This window comes from Ursus maritimus, unplaced genomic scaffold, assembly GCF_017311325.1.
Source record: "Ursus maritimus isolate PB19 unplaced genomic scaffold, ASM1731132v1 scaffold_30, whole genome shotgun sequence".
NCBI lineage: Eukaryota > Metazoa > Chordata > Mammalia > Carnivora > Ursidae > Ursus > Ursus maritimus.
The window spans coordinates 10,882,654-10,899,681 of record NW_024425564.1 but is presented as its reverse complement, the minus strand read 5'-3'; the positions used below and the strand labels follow the sequence as shown (position 1 = coordinate 10,899,681).

The 17,028-nt window shown below is 48.9% G+C and overlaps 1 protein-coding gene across 7 annotated transcripts in view; it reads right to left on the bottom strand.

Moving 5' to 3' along the window:
* Nucleotides 1-17,028, bottom strand: part of RIPOR2 (RHO family interacting cell polarization regulator 2) — a 222,326-nt gene that overhangs the window by 70,062 nt on the left and 135,236 nt on the right. Inside the window, exon 1 of one of the 7 annotated variants that reach the window (XM_040644913.1) lies at nt 16,025-16,269. The exons of the other annotated variants lie outside the window; for them this stretch is intronic. The gene's annotated coding sequence lies outside the window, so the exon portion shown is untranslated. Of the gene's footprint in view, nt 1-16,024; nt 16,270-17,028 lie in introns of those variants that run through there. 7 annotated transcript variants of the gene reach the window in all.

Here is a 17,028-nt window from a genome sequence, read left to right as displayed (position 1 = left end):
AAAAAAAAAAAAAAAAAGAAACAATCTCCGTGTAGGGAAGGTAGGCATTCAAGCCAATGGACAGAGACCTTCTCCAGCATATGGCGCTTCCATCCAAAGAATGTAGTGGCAGGTGCCAAATAAAGAAGACTTCAGCATAGGTGACCCTTTGGAAATAAAAATAGAATGGTTCATCTTCTGGTGGCTAAGCATCTGTGTGTGTCTCTAACATCTCCTCTGGGCCTCGAAGAGGAGATTGGTAGTAACGTTTTAGTCTTGCAGATTCTTCTTTTCCCAATTGACAGCTACTATGTATCCCGACAGCAAGCCTGTCGGGTATGATCGCTATCATGATTCCTGCTGTGTAGGGAAGACAACTGACCACGTCCACAAGACTCCTGGAAGAACTGGAGCTACAGTCTGAGTGTCTACCTCCCAGATGTGCTCGTGTCTCCCAACTCCACTTCCCTTCAGCTGAGGAGGCAGAATTCCTCCCCTAGCTTTCTTTGCTTGTGTTTTAACGTGACTCCCCATCAGCCTGGAGTGGAGGGTCATCGGTGTTCACAGTGCCCCACAAATATTATCCATCGATAGTAAGCAGGTGCTCAGACGGCTCAGGAAGAACGGTTGATACTCGTCCATTACCCTCCTTGCATTGTATTTTGTTATTTTATAACCATTCCTACAATGAGGTGCTCATGATGGGTTAGCAACGCAGCATAACGATAATGACAGCATTTTGGTTTTTTCTAAGGTTTTATTTAGTTATTTGAGAGCGAGAGAGAGCTAGCATGAGCTAAGGGTTGCACAGGGAGAGGGAGAAGCAGACTCCCCGCTGAGGAGGGAGCCTGATGCGGGGCTCGATCCCAGGACCCTAGGATCATGACCTGAGCAGAAGGCAGACCCTTAACCGACTGAGCCACCCAGGCGCCCCATGAGAGCATTTTAGATTCAATGAAAATAAATGGGCAATCTTTGTCATTCAGGGGTAATGCCCTCCCTGTACCTTATACTCTTGTGATTAAATCCAGAAAATTATGACCACTGTTAGCAACTCAGTCATTGGGTTTATTTGAAAACATCGGCTACACTGAAATAAATATTTAACCTACATCCCAGCCTCTGGAACTTCCTATTGATATAACTATCAATAACCTCTAGAAAAAGCCGAATATATTGCAACGTCTAATTTAGAAGTTCCCAAACCTGGCTGCATATTAGAATCACCTGGAGAGCTTTCATTTATTATTATTATTATTATTATTATTATTATTATTATTATTATTATTATTTACTGGAGAGCTTTTTAAAAAATGCCACTATCTGAGCCTTATCCCCAGAGATTCGATTTAGCTGATCTGGGGTGAGGCCTGGGGATGGGTATTTTAAAAAAAATCTTCCCAGAATTTACATTTTCTCTAAGCACATGGTATGCAGCAACTGCTGATTATATCTCCCTTCCATTCTTTTAACATGTAAAAAATTCAGTCATTAATGGGTCTCTGGTCACCCGATTCCAATTCCACTCCAAAAAATATTTGAAAAGGGCATTGCAAGTCTTCGGCAGAAAAACAGGATATAATTGTATCTCTATTGAATGACATAAAAAGGGAATGGTTCTGAGAATCTTAGGATTTAAGAGAAAAGCTTCCATTCCTGCGAAGATTTAAAAGTAATGCCTTCTAAGGGGCGTATGGGTGGCTTGGTGGGTTGAGCATCTGACTCTTGATTTCGGCTCAGGTCATGATCACAGAGTCATGAGACCCCCCCTCCCAGCTCCCCCACCCCCATCGGGCTCTGAGCTCAGCGGGGAATCTGTTTGAGGCTTTCTCTCTCCTCTCCCTCTGGCCTTTCCCCCACCACGCACGTGTGTGCACGCACGTGCGTTCTCTCTCTCTCTAAAAAAAATGCAATGCCTTCTATCTCAGGGCTGTTGGGACGGAAGAACTCAGCCTGCCTGGGTTTGTGGCCTGCAAGACCACTTTACATGCGTAGCTTTGACAGGTTGCTTCGCCTCTCCAGGCCTCAGTGACCTCACCTGTAAAATGGGGGTGACAAAGAGACCAAGCTCACAGGTTGCTGTGAAGAGTAAATAGGTCAGCGAATGTCAAGTGCTTAGAAGAGTGAAGAAGCATTTGCTATTTTTATCATAACAGTGATGGGAATGTATTATCAAGTCATTTTTAGTTTAATAAGGTCTAGGTTGAGACTCCCTGTGCATCTCCCCGAGGAGAAAATATTCATAGGAGCTGACTGCATGAGGTTTATAATTCACCTAGGTACTCTGTGTTCTCTAGTCTCTTGAAAATTGAATTAGTAAACTGAGCTAGTCTTCAATGATAGAGACTATATGATATATGCAGAGGGCGTCAAAAACAGTTGACTTTCCTATTTAAAAAATGCAGCTGTGCGGGGGCGCCTGGCTGGCACAGTCAGTGGAGCGTGCAACTCTTGATCTGGGGTTGTGAGTTCGGGCCCCACATCGGGTGTGGAGATTACTTAATAATAAAATCTTTAAAAAATGCCGTCGGTATTAAATACGGTGCAGGATCCTAGGATATTTTACCCCTTAGCAGGCCTTTTTAAGAGCCGATTTTCTATGGCATGATTTGCTAGTTTTTCAGCAAACGCCCTCCAGACAATCAGCGGTTCTGAACATTTTCTCTTTTGAAGGATGTCATCCACACTGTATGTTTCTCAAACCTCTGCTCAGACTTTGGAATTGAAAGTACAGAGAACATTGAACGTGGGTGTTGAGTACAATCAAATGGGATGAGCATCAGAATGTGAACTAAGTAATGTCTTTCAAAAATGACATGAATTCACATAAGAATGTATTTTGATCCCAAGGAGGGATAGAATTTTTCTGTGCACCAAAAATATACCATTTGGCAGGATGGCTCTATTGTTTCCGAGTTAGCAGTGCAGGTGTTCCAGCCCCAAGAGCAGATGCCCTCCAACTGTTCAGCCTGGGGTACTCAGGGTGCAGAGAAAGGGGGCAACAGTGTGGACAGGTGGCTAGAAGCAGCCAGTCACCATACCCCTGCCTTCTGCCACCCTCCAGAGCTGGATTCCAGATTACACTGTGTGCCACAATGAATATTCGCAGCAAGAAAGGGCAGTATTAAATTTACAGTTATGTTTCTGTTAGTACTTCTGGAGTCAAGGAAAATGGCTTACACAAGAGCATTTGTCCCAGCGAACGAAGAGCACACGTACACGTTGTGCATGCAAGTATCACGTATTTCCTGAGAGTGGACTCAGCAACTTCATGCCGTCAAAGCTCTAGTTGATGGAGGGTCTCAAGTCATACAAAACCTTAGAGAATCCCACAGCCAGTGTCTTTGTAAAGGGTAGAGAGAAGGAGCAAGTGAGAATAAGGAGCAGCGGGAGCCAGAAGTTTAAACACATACGTGCACGCGAAGACCCATCAAGTTGTATGGTAGGTATGTGCTTACAGAATCAGTTGGCATCAGGCTATGCATCTCCCTGTTGGGACACTGACCTTGGGACAACGTTTTCCTCTTCTGTAAAATGGGGGTCATAACATCTATGTCTTAAAGTCTTTATGAGGATTGAGGGACATCAGGCTTGTTAAGCAAGATGCCAGGCACAAAGTAAGTACTCAGTGAAACTGATGCCTATCCCATCTCACCCTCATCGCCATCATCACCATCACCCTCATCGTCACCCTCATCAAAGTCAAGAATAAAAACACCAATGGCCTTACCTAAACAATGCAAGTTTTATGTTTTTATGCTCTGATTTATTTTGCTAATCAAGTTGGTCTTGCTAGAACCTAAAATCTCGAGTGAGAAATTCTGGCACAGTAACCAGATTATTATGGAGTTGCAGCTCCATTGTCTGAGCTGGGTCCCCTGGGAGGGGTGTGTGAGGAGGGTGGGCAAGGGGTGAGTCATGCTCAACGGCCCCTGAAGACAGAATCTGATTAGGGCATGTGACTTTCCAAACAATAGCAACTGAGGCCCAAATACACATGTTCTTTTTTTCTTCCTTTCTCCACACAGATTGCTCCTTTTGGACCTTTAGGGGAACCCGGTGGAGGGATAAGAAAATCAGAGTGGAGTTCAACACGCAGGGTGTGGCCTTTTGAACTTCACTGCAAGGCGTTGGTTTAACTAGCTCGGTTTAACCTCTTCTACATGTAAGTTCCCACGTAAGATATTCCTTTTTTTTTAATTAATTAATTGATTTTTTAAAAGATTTTATTTGTTTGAGAGAGAGTGTGAGCAGGGGGAGGAGCAGAGGGAGAGAGGGAAACCGAGCAGGGAGCCAGACGCTTAACCGACTGAGCCACCCAGGCACCCCAAGACATTTCTTTTGAAATTCACTGCCGGGGGATCTGCCCCCGAGGAACGGAGTTTGTATGTCCATCTTTCTGATAGCAATAACTTCGGTGATATCTACCACGGACTCCCTTTTGCCTGGCTTCAAGGAAGTTCAGAGCAAAACTCACAGCTCAATTGTAGCACGAACATTAATCATTTTTTATAAACTGTACATTATTGTAGCCTGTCTCAAATGTTCGAAAAGTCACAGAGTATAATTTCTTAAGCAAACTTACCAAGTCGTATTCTTCTCTGAACTATTATATATGAGTTCAAACCGTCTATTGCTTGACAAATGTCACAAGGATATTTCCATTCACGTCCACTCAATGCCCCATAATTTGTTCCAGCTGCTTGTTTCAGGTTTAGTGTTTGGAAGCCACTGGATCACAGAGGCCCGGAGACAGTACGGACGCTAGGGATCATGACTATAAATCCCCCACCAGTGGCGACAAAGGAAATCATCATCCTTCCCACTGAATTATTCCCACAAAAGAAATTAGACTCAGGCTAACATAGGGCCCAGGAAGATAACTTATCTCACACGGATTTGAAAAATGGGCACTTCTGGAAAAGATGAACCAGGAGTTAAGTGAGTAAATTAAAGCTATTGTTCTGGGAATCCTATTCAAATCCAGTCAGTCCAGACCTGAGGACTCTATTTGAGATGCGCGTCAAAGGGAAAAGAACACTCCGTTTAACAAACCCACGCAAGTCGCCTCTCACACGCACTGGCTACTGCTTCAAGTCTTTTCTAACAGAGAGACAGAGGAGCAAGCCATACAACAATTAAGCAGATCTGACATGATTCATTTTTCTTCAACTGCAGGTAATTACCCCTTATAATTCTCCTATGCATAAATTAAAGCTGCATGAATTAACGATGATCTTGTTTTCCTACCTCCAGTAACTAAGACAAAACGGATCGGGAGCTACTTTACATGTGGGTATGGCTCAGACAATAGTCGTTATGAAAAGGAACGGATGATTCCTTTTTCCTCTGCTTCTTCGCTATTTCCCTCCCTCTTTCTGGAGCGGCCCAGATGTCTGAGGCATCGTGAGGCTTGGTCATGCGCAATGAGGAAGGAGGCTGGCCACTGACAGGTGTGATTTATCAGGGTGCACGGCCGACTCCGAGGAGTAGCGCCTGTCTCCCGTCTCCATCAGGGCACCTGTGCAGACGCGCTGCTTACCTAGCTGGAATCCTGAACCGTTTGGCTGGGCAATGTCCAACAGCTTCTCAGCAATTACAGGAGACTATCAAGGAGTCTCATTCATGCGTTGATAGCAGCTGAGACCCTCAGCCTGAGAACCACAGGGATAGTCTGTGAGGACGGAGCTGCTGGGCCAAGTGATCCAGCAACCACAGCCCAGCTCAGTCATGTTGGGGGACTCCAGGTTCCTGAGCTCGCTACTCCGTGGCAGTTCCTGCGGAACTCTGAATTGGGGGTCTTTGTGTATTCACACCCATGGCCACAGCCCAGATGACCCGGGTTTAAAACTGCACTCTGTTCATACGAGTCTTGCTGGGCCTCATGTCCCTCATCTATAAACTGGAGATGATAATAGGAATGACCCCAGGTCCTTATGAGGACTCAGGGAATTAACACAGGTGCCTGGCACACTGGAAATGCTACTAAATGGTCACTGCTATTATTCAGATTACTATTATAGAAAACATTTTTCTTTAGATGGGGTGTTTCATGACCTTAGGGGGACTTTATGTCAACATGCACCATGACACATATGTAGCCTCATCTGTGATTCGGGATTTGCATTTATTTTTAAAAAATTGCAATGACGTGGGGCACCTGGGTGGTTCAGCCAGTAAAGCGCCTGTCTTCGGCTCAGGTCACGATCTCAGGGTCCTGGGATCAAGCCCCGTGTAGGGCTCCCTGCTCCATGGGGAGTCTGCTTCTCCCTCTGCCTCTGCCCTCCACACCGCTCATATTCTCTCTCTCAAATAAATAAATAAAATCTAAAAAAAAAAAATTGCAGTGACTTCAGTCACCCCTGCGCCCAGGAAGGCCTGGCCTCTGGGCCACATTCAGGATCATGTGATTTGCCTACAGGGAGAGGATGGAAAGAAGGCCCTTTTTGCCAGATTTGAATCTATGCGTGCAAGGCCTACCTGGGTCTATTCTTCCCCCGTCAGACTGTAAAGGATGAAACTAGTTCCTTAAGTGAAAAACTACACATTGCCTCAATCTGGTTTTCTCAGCACCTCTAGCTCGATCACTACCCATCCACATACATGGACACATCTTGAGTCAACACAGCCCCTTAGCTTCTTTCTGCTTTGGCTGTTCTCTGCCATCCCTGGGGAAAGAGTCACTTTGCAACAATCAGAGCCCCCAAAAAATTACATCTGGAAAATATCTTAATGTGAAGAAACACACTCTGAGGATCTTCAAAATAAAACAAAACACAACAAAAAACCAAACCCTTGAAAAAGAAACAGCACATGTCATTTCGATCCTATTTTGGGCCAAAGACCATTATGACAAAACTCAAAGGTCAAACTTTTTTGGAAATGTCATGGGAGCCTGAAATGGGAGCGGTTCCTGACCCTTCCTTTGTCATTATAGGGGTAGGTTTCCATGTGCAAAATACATATCAGACTGAGAGCATCAGTCAGGTAATGAGACAAAAGAATCAGACTTCAGGCTCCCAGTGAATTTGGGTTCAAATAGGCCATATTATGGTGACTGAACGTGGCAGGCAGAACGAATCACCTCTCCCTCCCTCTAGCTTCACACTGTCTTTGCCACAAAGGCTGGTTGAGGGGATCTTCTGGGGCCGACAGACCCCAAACGAGGGGTGGGGACCCTCAGCGACCCAGCCCCTTCGTCACTGTGATCTCAGACAAGCCACTCCATCTTTGCATTCTGCTTCTTGAGCTGGGGAGCCAGGAGCATTCATGTGAGTCCTGCTATGTCACAGGGCTCTGTGGCTTCAGTGGGACATGATGTGAAAACTGCGAACGACGTCCACGGGACATAGGGCAGTATCACGGGGGTCTAGAACTTGGACTTCAGGAACAGCAAACTTTAGGAACAGGGAAGGAGGCATGTGCAAAACAGAGGTGGTAGAAAGAGAGAAACAGAGCAGTCAGCCTGCGGGGAGAAGGGGCTCCAGCGTGGCTGATGGCACCTCGGGGGCCAGGTCCCTGCGGGCCAGCCGGCCACTGCTTTGCCTCTCGTCCACCTCCTCAGCGGGTCCCCAGTGTGAGGACGCTCCCCCAACTCAAGGTTTGCAGCAGCTCTACTGACCACATGGGGCAGCTCTACTTTAAAAAGATGTTCTTCAGGGGCGCCTGGGTGGCACAGCGGTTAAGCGTCTGCCTTCGGCTCAGGGCGGGATCCCGGCGTTCTGGGATCGAGCCCCACATCAGGCTCCTCCAGTATGAGCCTGCTTCTTCCTCTCCCACTCCCCCTGCTTGTGTTCCCTCTCTCGCTGGCTGTCTCTATCTCTGTCAAATAAATAAAATCTTTAAAAAAATAAAAATAAAAATAAAAAGACGTTCTTTGGGGGGGCACCTGGCTGGCTCCGTCAGAGGAGCGCGGGGCTCTTGATCTTGGGGTCATGAGTTCGAGCCCCATGCTGGGCATAGAGATTACTTCAATAAATAAAGAAACAAACAAACAACCTTAAAAAATAAATAAAAGAAGTTATTTGGATTCTTGCTTAATCACATATCAGACGAGGCAGTTTGAAACCCCTCAATGCTACCAGTTCCATGCAAATAAACAAACCCAAATGTGGGACAGTTTGCTTCAGATATATATATTTTTAAAGATTTTATATTTATTCACTTGAGAGAGAGAGAGAGAGAGAGAGAGCATGAGCAGGGGGGAGGGGCAGAGGGAGAGGGAGAAGCAGACTCCCTGCTGAGCAGGGAGCCCAATGGGACCCTGGGAATCAGGAGGTGAGCCGCAGGCAGACGCTTAACCGACTGAACCCCCCAGGCGCCCCCTTCAGATGTAAGAATGAGTTTCTCAGGCTGATCTATGGGAGGAGAAGGTGGGCTTCAGATCTGGTTATTCTACAACTGACAACTGTCATGTTATTTTCTCAGAGTGAAGAAATGTGACGGGAATAACACAAGATGGTTTTAATTGACCTTTGTTCTGCATCTGACTGTGTGGACCAATCCAGTTATTTATTGCTGGGTGACAAACCATCCCAAAATGCAGTGGCCTAAAACAACAACAGTGAATCAGAAACTGGGAAGGGCTCTCTGCTGGACTGTTCTGGCTCAGGGTCTGGTCTGCAGGGTGATGGTGGCTAGACATGGAGTGGTGGGGTCAGAGGAGCCAGGAGCTGGCCGGGCATCTCTCTCTCTTCTTGTCTCCAGCCTGTCCATGTGCTAGGCTAGTTTGCGCTTCCTCAAGCTGTGGTAGCTTTGGGAAAGTCAGACAGCTTACAAAGTGGCTAACGGCTCCAGGAACTAGCATTCCAGCCAATAAGGTAGAAGGTGATTTGTCTTCTAGGACCTACCTAGCCTTGGAGGTCACATTTTCTATGAGTGAGAAAAGTCACAACTTGAGGAAAGGGAACTGAGACCTCATTTCTCCTTGGAAAGAGTCTCCAATTGCTTTGTAGGAAGGGCATGTTGGGTGGGTATACTGTTGAAGCCATCTTTGGAAAATACAATCCACCCTACAGATGGACTGTAGAGTTGAGAGTTAAGCTATAGAAAACCAACATTTGTCCCTGACACTGACCCTTATGTACAATCTCCCCTTCATACCACCCGGCCAAAGATCTCTAACGAATCAGACAGGAGTTTCTAGTATGGTAAGTGGGCAACTGTTCTGATGCTCCTCCTCTCCTCCCCTCTTGGGCTTGGATGACTTCATAACACTTGTTAAACTTCCTAAAAATCTCAGGCATCGACTTCTGTTCTGCCTCACGCTGTAGTCCGTCCAAGCAGGACGCACACACCTGCCACTCCCCAGGCTGCCCGTGACTTCCCACGGCAGCTGCATGTGACATCGCTCCGACCCCCGTGCAGGATGCCTTTCGGCTGAAGCTGGGAAGCCTGCAGCGACATTGCCTGGACCCCCCTGCAGCGAGGATCCCACATGTGACACCTGGAGCTCCGCCAGGAGCAAGTGCATGAGTTTGCAGGCGGGAGGGGCGGGGAGGCTGCGTGTACCAGTTTCCTATGGCTGCTGTAACAAATTCCTATAAACTTAGTGACTTCAGATGACACACACTTATTATCTTACAGTTCCGAAGGTCAGGAGTCTGACATGGGTCCCACTGGCTAAACTCAAATTTTCAGCACACCGTGTTCCCTTCCGGAAGCTCCAGGGGTGAATCCATTCCCTTGCTTTTTCTGGCTTCTAGAGGCCACCCACATTCCTTCTCCGTGGCCCTGGCTTCATCTCCCAAGCAGGCCATGATCTCTCTCTCTTACCCTTCCTCCATAGCCCTATGACCACAGCTGGAAAAGGTTTTCCCCTTTCAGGGACCCATGCAAGGAGACTGGGCCCAACTTGAGAATCTAGAATAATCTCAAGGTGCTGGATTTCATTACAGTTGGGAAGTTCCTTTTGCTACATGAAGTAACATATTCTTCAGTTCTGGGAATGAGGATGCGGATATCTTCGGGGCAGGGGGGACTTTATCTTGCCTGCTGGGCTGTATTTCTGCTTCTCCATGGTGACTGGTAGCAACCACCCTCCTAGACCACCTGGTTTTTCTGTGCTGGCTTCCTGACTGGCTGTTTCTTGACCATGGCTATGGCACAGTCTCACTCTGGAGCCAGCGGCTTCTCGATCAGCGGGCAGCTTCTTGATGACGGCTCAGGCAGTGGCTCCAATAGTGACCCCATGTGTCTTTCAACGTTGTTCTGGAAAGTTTGACCCGGAGTGTGACCCAACAATTCTGTAAGCCATTTTATTTTACATCCTACAGCTGAACCCTGATGTATCTTCTCAGCGCCATACCTTGCGCCTGTCCCTCTCTCTCTTTTCTAAGCCCCGCTTATTTCTGGGGATGAAGCATCACCAAGACAACAGGACATTAGCTTCCAACTTGGGAAGAAAGGTGTCATTCCAAAGTGGCTTCAATGCTGCCGATAGCCTTATAACGAGAGGTATGGCATTGCCACTGAAGGGTTACCAGCTAGTCGTCCTGGAGTCTTCATTTAGGTCAACCTGGAACCTCCACATACCAGCAGGGCACCTAGTGTGTGTCGCCTTCATTAGAAGGTAGACCGGCACAGTCAAAGCCAAGGCCACGTCACCCAGGCCTTCGTATGTAACAGGAAGTGGGGAAATCAGATGCTATACTGGGAATAACCTCTTGGGAGTTGCACGAGCTCTTTGAAACGGTCACTTTGAATTAATTCCTCCAGTTAGAAGAAGGGAACAAAGCACGTGCATGCCCTTTGTGTTCATCTGCCTTGCTTTCGTATTTCTAAGGTATCCCCTCCCCCACCCACCCCACGCTCCTGTCCTTGACTCCCTTCCAAAAGTCCTCCTAGAGGACAAGGACAGAAGGAAAGGAGTTTGAAGAGAATGGGGTCATTGTTCCTTCGGTTCCTTCCTGGACAATTTGCTGGAGAAGGAAGAGATCACCTCCAGGCTGGAGCCGAAGGCCAAAGGCATTAAATCCAAGAGATAAGCGGCGCGTACAAGAGCGAGCTACAGGACGTTGTTTTCCGCACAGAGGCTGGTTTTCGGAATGATCACTGTCAGCTTTGCTTTAGCATTCTCAGCATTATTAATAGCCTCGTTTCATAATTGGTCCCATCTGACCTTTGCCAGGCGGGCCTCCTCACTGTCCTGAGCTTTCCTACCTTCAGTCTCGGTCTTAAAACTAAGTCACAGGCAGTTGATCGTTGATGCCTCCTATTTGCTACGCAAATAGGCTTGCTGCGTAGCACGCAAGCTGCGGCGATACAGGAACAAGGGAAACAAGAGCCTCTGTGTTCTCAGGGAGCTACAGTCTTCCTAATCTTCCCATCTGGCGAGTCTCCCCTTTTCCCTCCCATTCATCTGTATGCCTACAACAGGCTCAACAACGAAATCTCTCCTTCACAGCCTTCTTCTCCTTCCTCCGACCCCATAGTCCTCATTTCTACAGTGACCAGGGAACTTATTGTCCCATCCGGAACACTTCCGAGTGAAAGAGGGTGCTATTAATAATTATGCCACTGCAGCAGGTGTAGACAGGACAAACCAAGACATGTGTGGACAGCACACTGTTCAACACAACTGGGTTCTTCCTACTTCTCTTCCACACGGTGCAGTCCCTGGAATATATAATCAGTAGCTTACACTTTTATAGTGAATGAAAAAGCTAACTTTGGCCAGATCCCAGAATAGTTGCTTAGTAAACAGGTGCTTAAAATGAAGAAAAAAAATTAGTACTCCTCTAAATTACATAACACAGCAGACTTGAACTTCAAATCCACCTCAGAAAGAAATATGGTTGTTAATCACCATATTGTATTTTAGAATGCTAAATAGCGTGGTAAGTATTCCCTTTGTCTAAGGCTCCTCCCTCCTCGGTCTGGCAGAGAGCTGGTTTTGATCTTGCGGAACATAACACAGACACATTGCATCTCATCTTCTTTCACTGTTAAAAAAAAAATCTAATTTCCTTTCTAATTAGTGTAATGAACGTGGGAAAATATTCACCTCCACACAGTCCTCATCAGTGTCACATAAATAATGCACAATAAAATCAATTGGAGTGGCTTCCTTTCCCGATGGGTCCAGGGTTTCCTCCGAGGGAGGGCGACCCAATACCGGGACACATGTAAAACGATCTTTTCTAGAAAGCCTGCAAAACTCTGAGAAAAACATCTCTGATTTTTAGGAAGCATTTCCAGCCAAAGTGGGATGAGTGGACTGTGACCAAAAAAACCCTGGCCATTAACCAAGAGAGGAACTTGGTGGCCTCAGAGAGGAGATCCAGAGAGGGAAGAGGATGTGTGGGTGTTTCCATATGAATTCCTTGAAGATCAACGTGTTGAGTGATTCTGTTCAGTTGAATCAACTCGAATGCTTCCATGTGCACAATGGTGAGGTTTTCATGTTCAGGGGTAGAAAGCTGTCCCAAGAAACTGTGTATCAGGATATGAGTTTGAAAGTGGGGGGAAATGAAAAGCCAGAGGAGGGCTCCCTTCAGATGAAAGGCACATACTCTACTAAGAAGAAGAAGAAGGAGAAGGAGAAGGAGAAGGAGAAGGAGAAGGAGAAGGAGAAGGAGAAGAAGAAGAAGAAGAAGAAGAAGAAGAAGAAGAAGAAGAAGAAGAAGAGGGGCGCCTGGGTGGCTCAGTTGGTTAAGCGTCTGCCTTCAGCTCAGGTCGTGATCTCGGGGTCCTGAGATCGAGCCCCATGGTGGCCTCCCTGCTCAGCGGGGAGCCTGCTTCTCCCCCTCCCCGCCCCTGCTCATATGCTCTCTCTCAAATAAATAAATAAAATCTTAAAAAAAAAAAGAAAAGAAAAAGAAAGAGATGTCTGGGTGGCTCAGTTGGTTAAGCACCTGATTCTTGATCTCAGCGCAGGTCTTGATCTCAGAGTGGTGAGTTCAAGCCCCAAGTTGGGCTCCACGCTGGGTGTGGAGCCTACTTAAAAAAAGAAAGAAAGAAAGAAAGAAAGAAAGAAAGAAAGAAAGAAAGAAAGAAAGAAAGAAAGAAAGAAAGGCACATACTCATAATCATTTTCCTTTCTGAATAGATCTTTCTTATAATCACATTGTGGGGTGTTTGCATGACAACTGCTTTATGACACCATTCCACATCTAGATTTGCCCTCAGGGAACCAATTATGCGCCACTGGCCTATCTGTACCTCCTCTCCCCACCCCCACCCCAATACCCTTGCTCCATTGTCTGTTTTCAGCTGGTATTCTTTTCTGGTTGAATGGCCACAAACACAAGCTGTCTATCTCCTCCAGCTCATGGAGTTCGGCTTGGCAGATGAGAATAACCTTAGTCAAGAAGCTGTTCAGAAGCACGAGGCCCTGCTCAGGCCCCCAGCGCAGAGGAAGCTCAAGGGGAAAGTCAAATGTGCTGGTGCCCCAAGGAGTACCCGCGGTGTAAATAAAACAGACTTTCACTTCTACCGCCACTTCCTCCCAAGAGAAGCAAGACTGGCTGTAGACTTCTGCCTTCGTTTCAGAATGAAAACAAAACAGCTTTCTTATTTTTTGCCCCAACCCACTGCATGCAACGAACAGTAAAATAAAACACGGTTTGCAAACTCTCCAACCCAAGGGACTGTTGTTGGCCTGATCTGACCACTTAATATAAAACGTACTAACTGCTCTGCTCACCCTCCGTAGCTGCCTTTGTCTGGGTTGTCGTCTCTTGACACTGAAAGATGAGTCAATAATCTGTGAATTAAACCAAAATATAACAGAGAAGTGACTTGGTTACATTTAGAAGTCGGCCTGTGGTTGGTATCACAGCTGGGCTGTGGGGCTTTACCATAGTAGGGAGGTTTCCATTTAGTGACTCAGAGGCCGGGTAGGACACCTGGCACTCACGGCCAGGGCCCCAGGCCAATGGACTTCAATACTCAAGGGTGGAATTTTTATGTGAGTTTAGCTACCAACATGTACGGACATAAATAGCTCCTTCCCAGCCTCTTTGGCTTCTCTAGGTCCCCCGTGAAAGGGGATGGGTCCCTTCCCTGCTGGAAAGAATTTTACTTTGCAGTCAAAGGAAGGAGAGCCGTTTCTGGAATCTGTGTTTGGGAACTCAGAATGCTATGCATGTCCTCAGAGCATGCTCTCAGTCATTCCTCGCTCTGGCTTGGTATTTCTTGATATTTATACTAAGGATAAAACATTCGAAGCAAAATCTCACATTGGAGTGTCAGAGAAAGAGAGGAGCGATACCAGTCGGGGGCCTTCTGGAAAAGCAACACGACAGCATGTGTTTACTAAACTGATTCTCCAATGGTCACGTTTTCAGATGTTTGGACAGACACATGCATTACCTTCCCGGGGAAGAGCTGTAATTTGTCAGGATCTCAGCGGAAGGGCAAGCCGAGCTCAGGAGGCTTGACCCTGAGGGCTGGGCTGGGAGGAGGTGGTGAAGAGGGGGCAGGCCCTCTCCCCTGGTTGCTGTTACCCTGCCTAGACACACCCCTGCAATTTGCTCCTACAGAAAGGATATGGCTACTGGCTGCTTCCTAATTAACCACTGGAGAATAGCCTGGCGATGCTGGTTCTTAGAGAGTTCACGGTGACGCCCCCTGCTTGTGACAGCCGCGAACACAGAGAGATGGAGACAATGCCGGGAGCTGGTGGGTGCTCCTGGGTGAAATCACAGTCTGGTCCAAAGAGGCTGGAGGAGCCAGAGGGAGGAGACAACTAAGCAAATACTGGGATGGGGGTGGGAAGGAGAAGAGGAACATTCTCGGAGCCAGAGAAACCTGACAGAAAGCAAAAAGGAAGAACTGATTGTGTGTCAGGTAACAAAGGGGCAAATGCTGACCCAAGATGCCCAGCACAGTCCTGTAGAGAGGGTCAGCTGTAGTTTCTTTGGGAAGGGGGGGCAGTGATTCATCCTGGTCCTAGAACTTCAACCAAGTGCATGGATCTGAGCTGCAAAAGGTGGGAGCAGGAGGAAAGATGGCCCCAACATGTCCTGGGACTGTCATGATCCCACAATCACAAGCTTAAACATTTCCTCTCTGTCACTCAAGCAACTCGAACATCTATCTCCAGGATAAGAACCTTCCACACCCAACACTGCCAACCCCCTCTCTGCAACCCTCCCCGTACCCCCATCAGCCTGGCTCTCCCAGTTTTCCACAGGCACCTCTTGCCCCTCAGGGGACTGCCACCATGCACCAGGGACTCGCACAGCACTTCTGCCACCGTAACATCTGGATGGCAGCGGCTTGCGCAATCTCAGACAGCCCCCCTCCCTTATAAATGAGGTGTTCTCTGCTCCTTACCGCCCTGGGAAGGAGGATAGGAGGTGACAGTCTCATCTCTAGGCGACAGAGTTGCAGATGCCTCTCTTCTCCAGACCCCTCCCAAGCCACAGAAACTTGCAGGGGGCTCCTGTCCTCAGGTGCATCGCCCCTCCCCCACCCTTCTAGACCTAGGTCAGCAGCCGCGTGACACATTACTCCTGCTTGCCTCTTCCCTCAATTTTCATCTCGCCCCCCCCCAACCCGCGTGGATTTCAGACGCCCGGGGTCTGGTTCCTAGCCAAGCTCAACAGCGGCAGGCTTGGGGCAAATGAAGACGCCGGGTGCAGAGATTCCAGCCCTCGCTGGACTCGGCACAGGCGTAGAGAGTGCCGGAAGTAGCTGGGTGACAGCGGGCCACGGGGACCCACTCGAGGGCGTCCGCGCGGCCACCCTCGGAGCATGGACGGTGGGACCTGGCGCGCCGCCGTTCCAGAAACGCCCCCCCCGGGCACTGTCCCGGGCTCCTTACCATCTCCGCGGCCAGTCCCTCTGCTCTCCCCGGGCGCCCCCGGCTCCTCCTGCAGAAGTGCCTGTGCCCTCTCTCCCTCGGCAACTTCGCGGCCCTCCCCTGCGGGCACAGGCGCGCAGAGCCTCCCGGGCGCAGGGAGCCAAGGATGCCCAGCCGGAGCGGCTCCCGAAGCCGCAGGGCTCATTCAAGCCCAGGATGCCCCTGGCCACCCAGACCTCACCTGGGTGGCAAGCAAAATCAGAAGCAAAAAAAGAACACCCGAGAAGGTGCACATACCTAAAGACGAGAGCTCCTTGTCATGACAAGGGGACACTTGGGCTCTCTGGCGTAGAACAGCCTCGGTGCGAATGCAATTTCCCGGCGGCCAGCACCCCCGGCTTTGCAGCCCGCAGAGCTCGCCCACTGGGCCGAAGGGACAAAGCCGCGGGAAGCAGCAGGGTCGCCCGCGCGGACCCCAGGGGCGCTGCGCGTCGGTTCGCGGCAGCTGCGGCCAGGGGTGCAGTTGCGGGGCCGGCGGGCGCGAGGCTGGCGGAGCCGAGCGCGCAGGCGGAGGGGATGGGGGCGGAGGGGCGGAGGGGCGGGGGGCGGGGAGCCGGCGGAGGGGAGGCGCGGCCCCGGGCCTGGCGGCGTCGTCGTGTGAGCAGGGAGGGGGCTGGGGGAGACAGCTGCTTGACAGTCACTTCAGCCTAACTCCAGGAGACTGCGCTTTGCTGTCTGCCTCCAGCTGATCGCGGCCGCGCCAAGCTGCTCAGCGCGAGCTGGTGTGGCAGCTTTGGAGTTATCCGCGGAATTCACGCTGGGGAGCGAGCCGAGCGCAGAGGGCATGGGAGGGAGAGGGCAGGGGGGCGGCCCAGGCGAGGAGAGACCTTTTCAGCTCACCTTTGGGATTTGGAATGGAGTCTGTACCTTGAAACCATTGCGCAGGGGCGGCAATGGCGGGTGTGTGTTTGTGTGTGTGTGTGTGTGTGTGTGTGTGTGTGTGTGTGGTTGGGGGTGGGTGAAGTTGGTTGTTCAAGGCCAGAGTTGTGTCAGAAAACCCCCCTGGGGAGATCTGCTTTGTGTGGGCATTCCACCAGGCCCTGTTGGGGTAGACGGTTCTTGTAATGATAGGAAGAAATGGGGGGTTTGGGGTTTTGTTTCGTTTTGGTGGGTTTGAACTATACATAAAGCTTTCCTTTGGGAAAGTGTGGGTCTGTCTGACGACACATTCCATAAAGAGTCTTTGGGAGTGGAAACATACCGTTTGAGACTGGGAGTCTATAAGGGCCCAGAGACAAGGT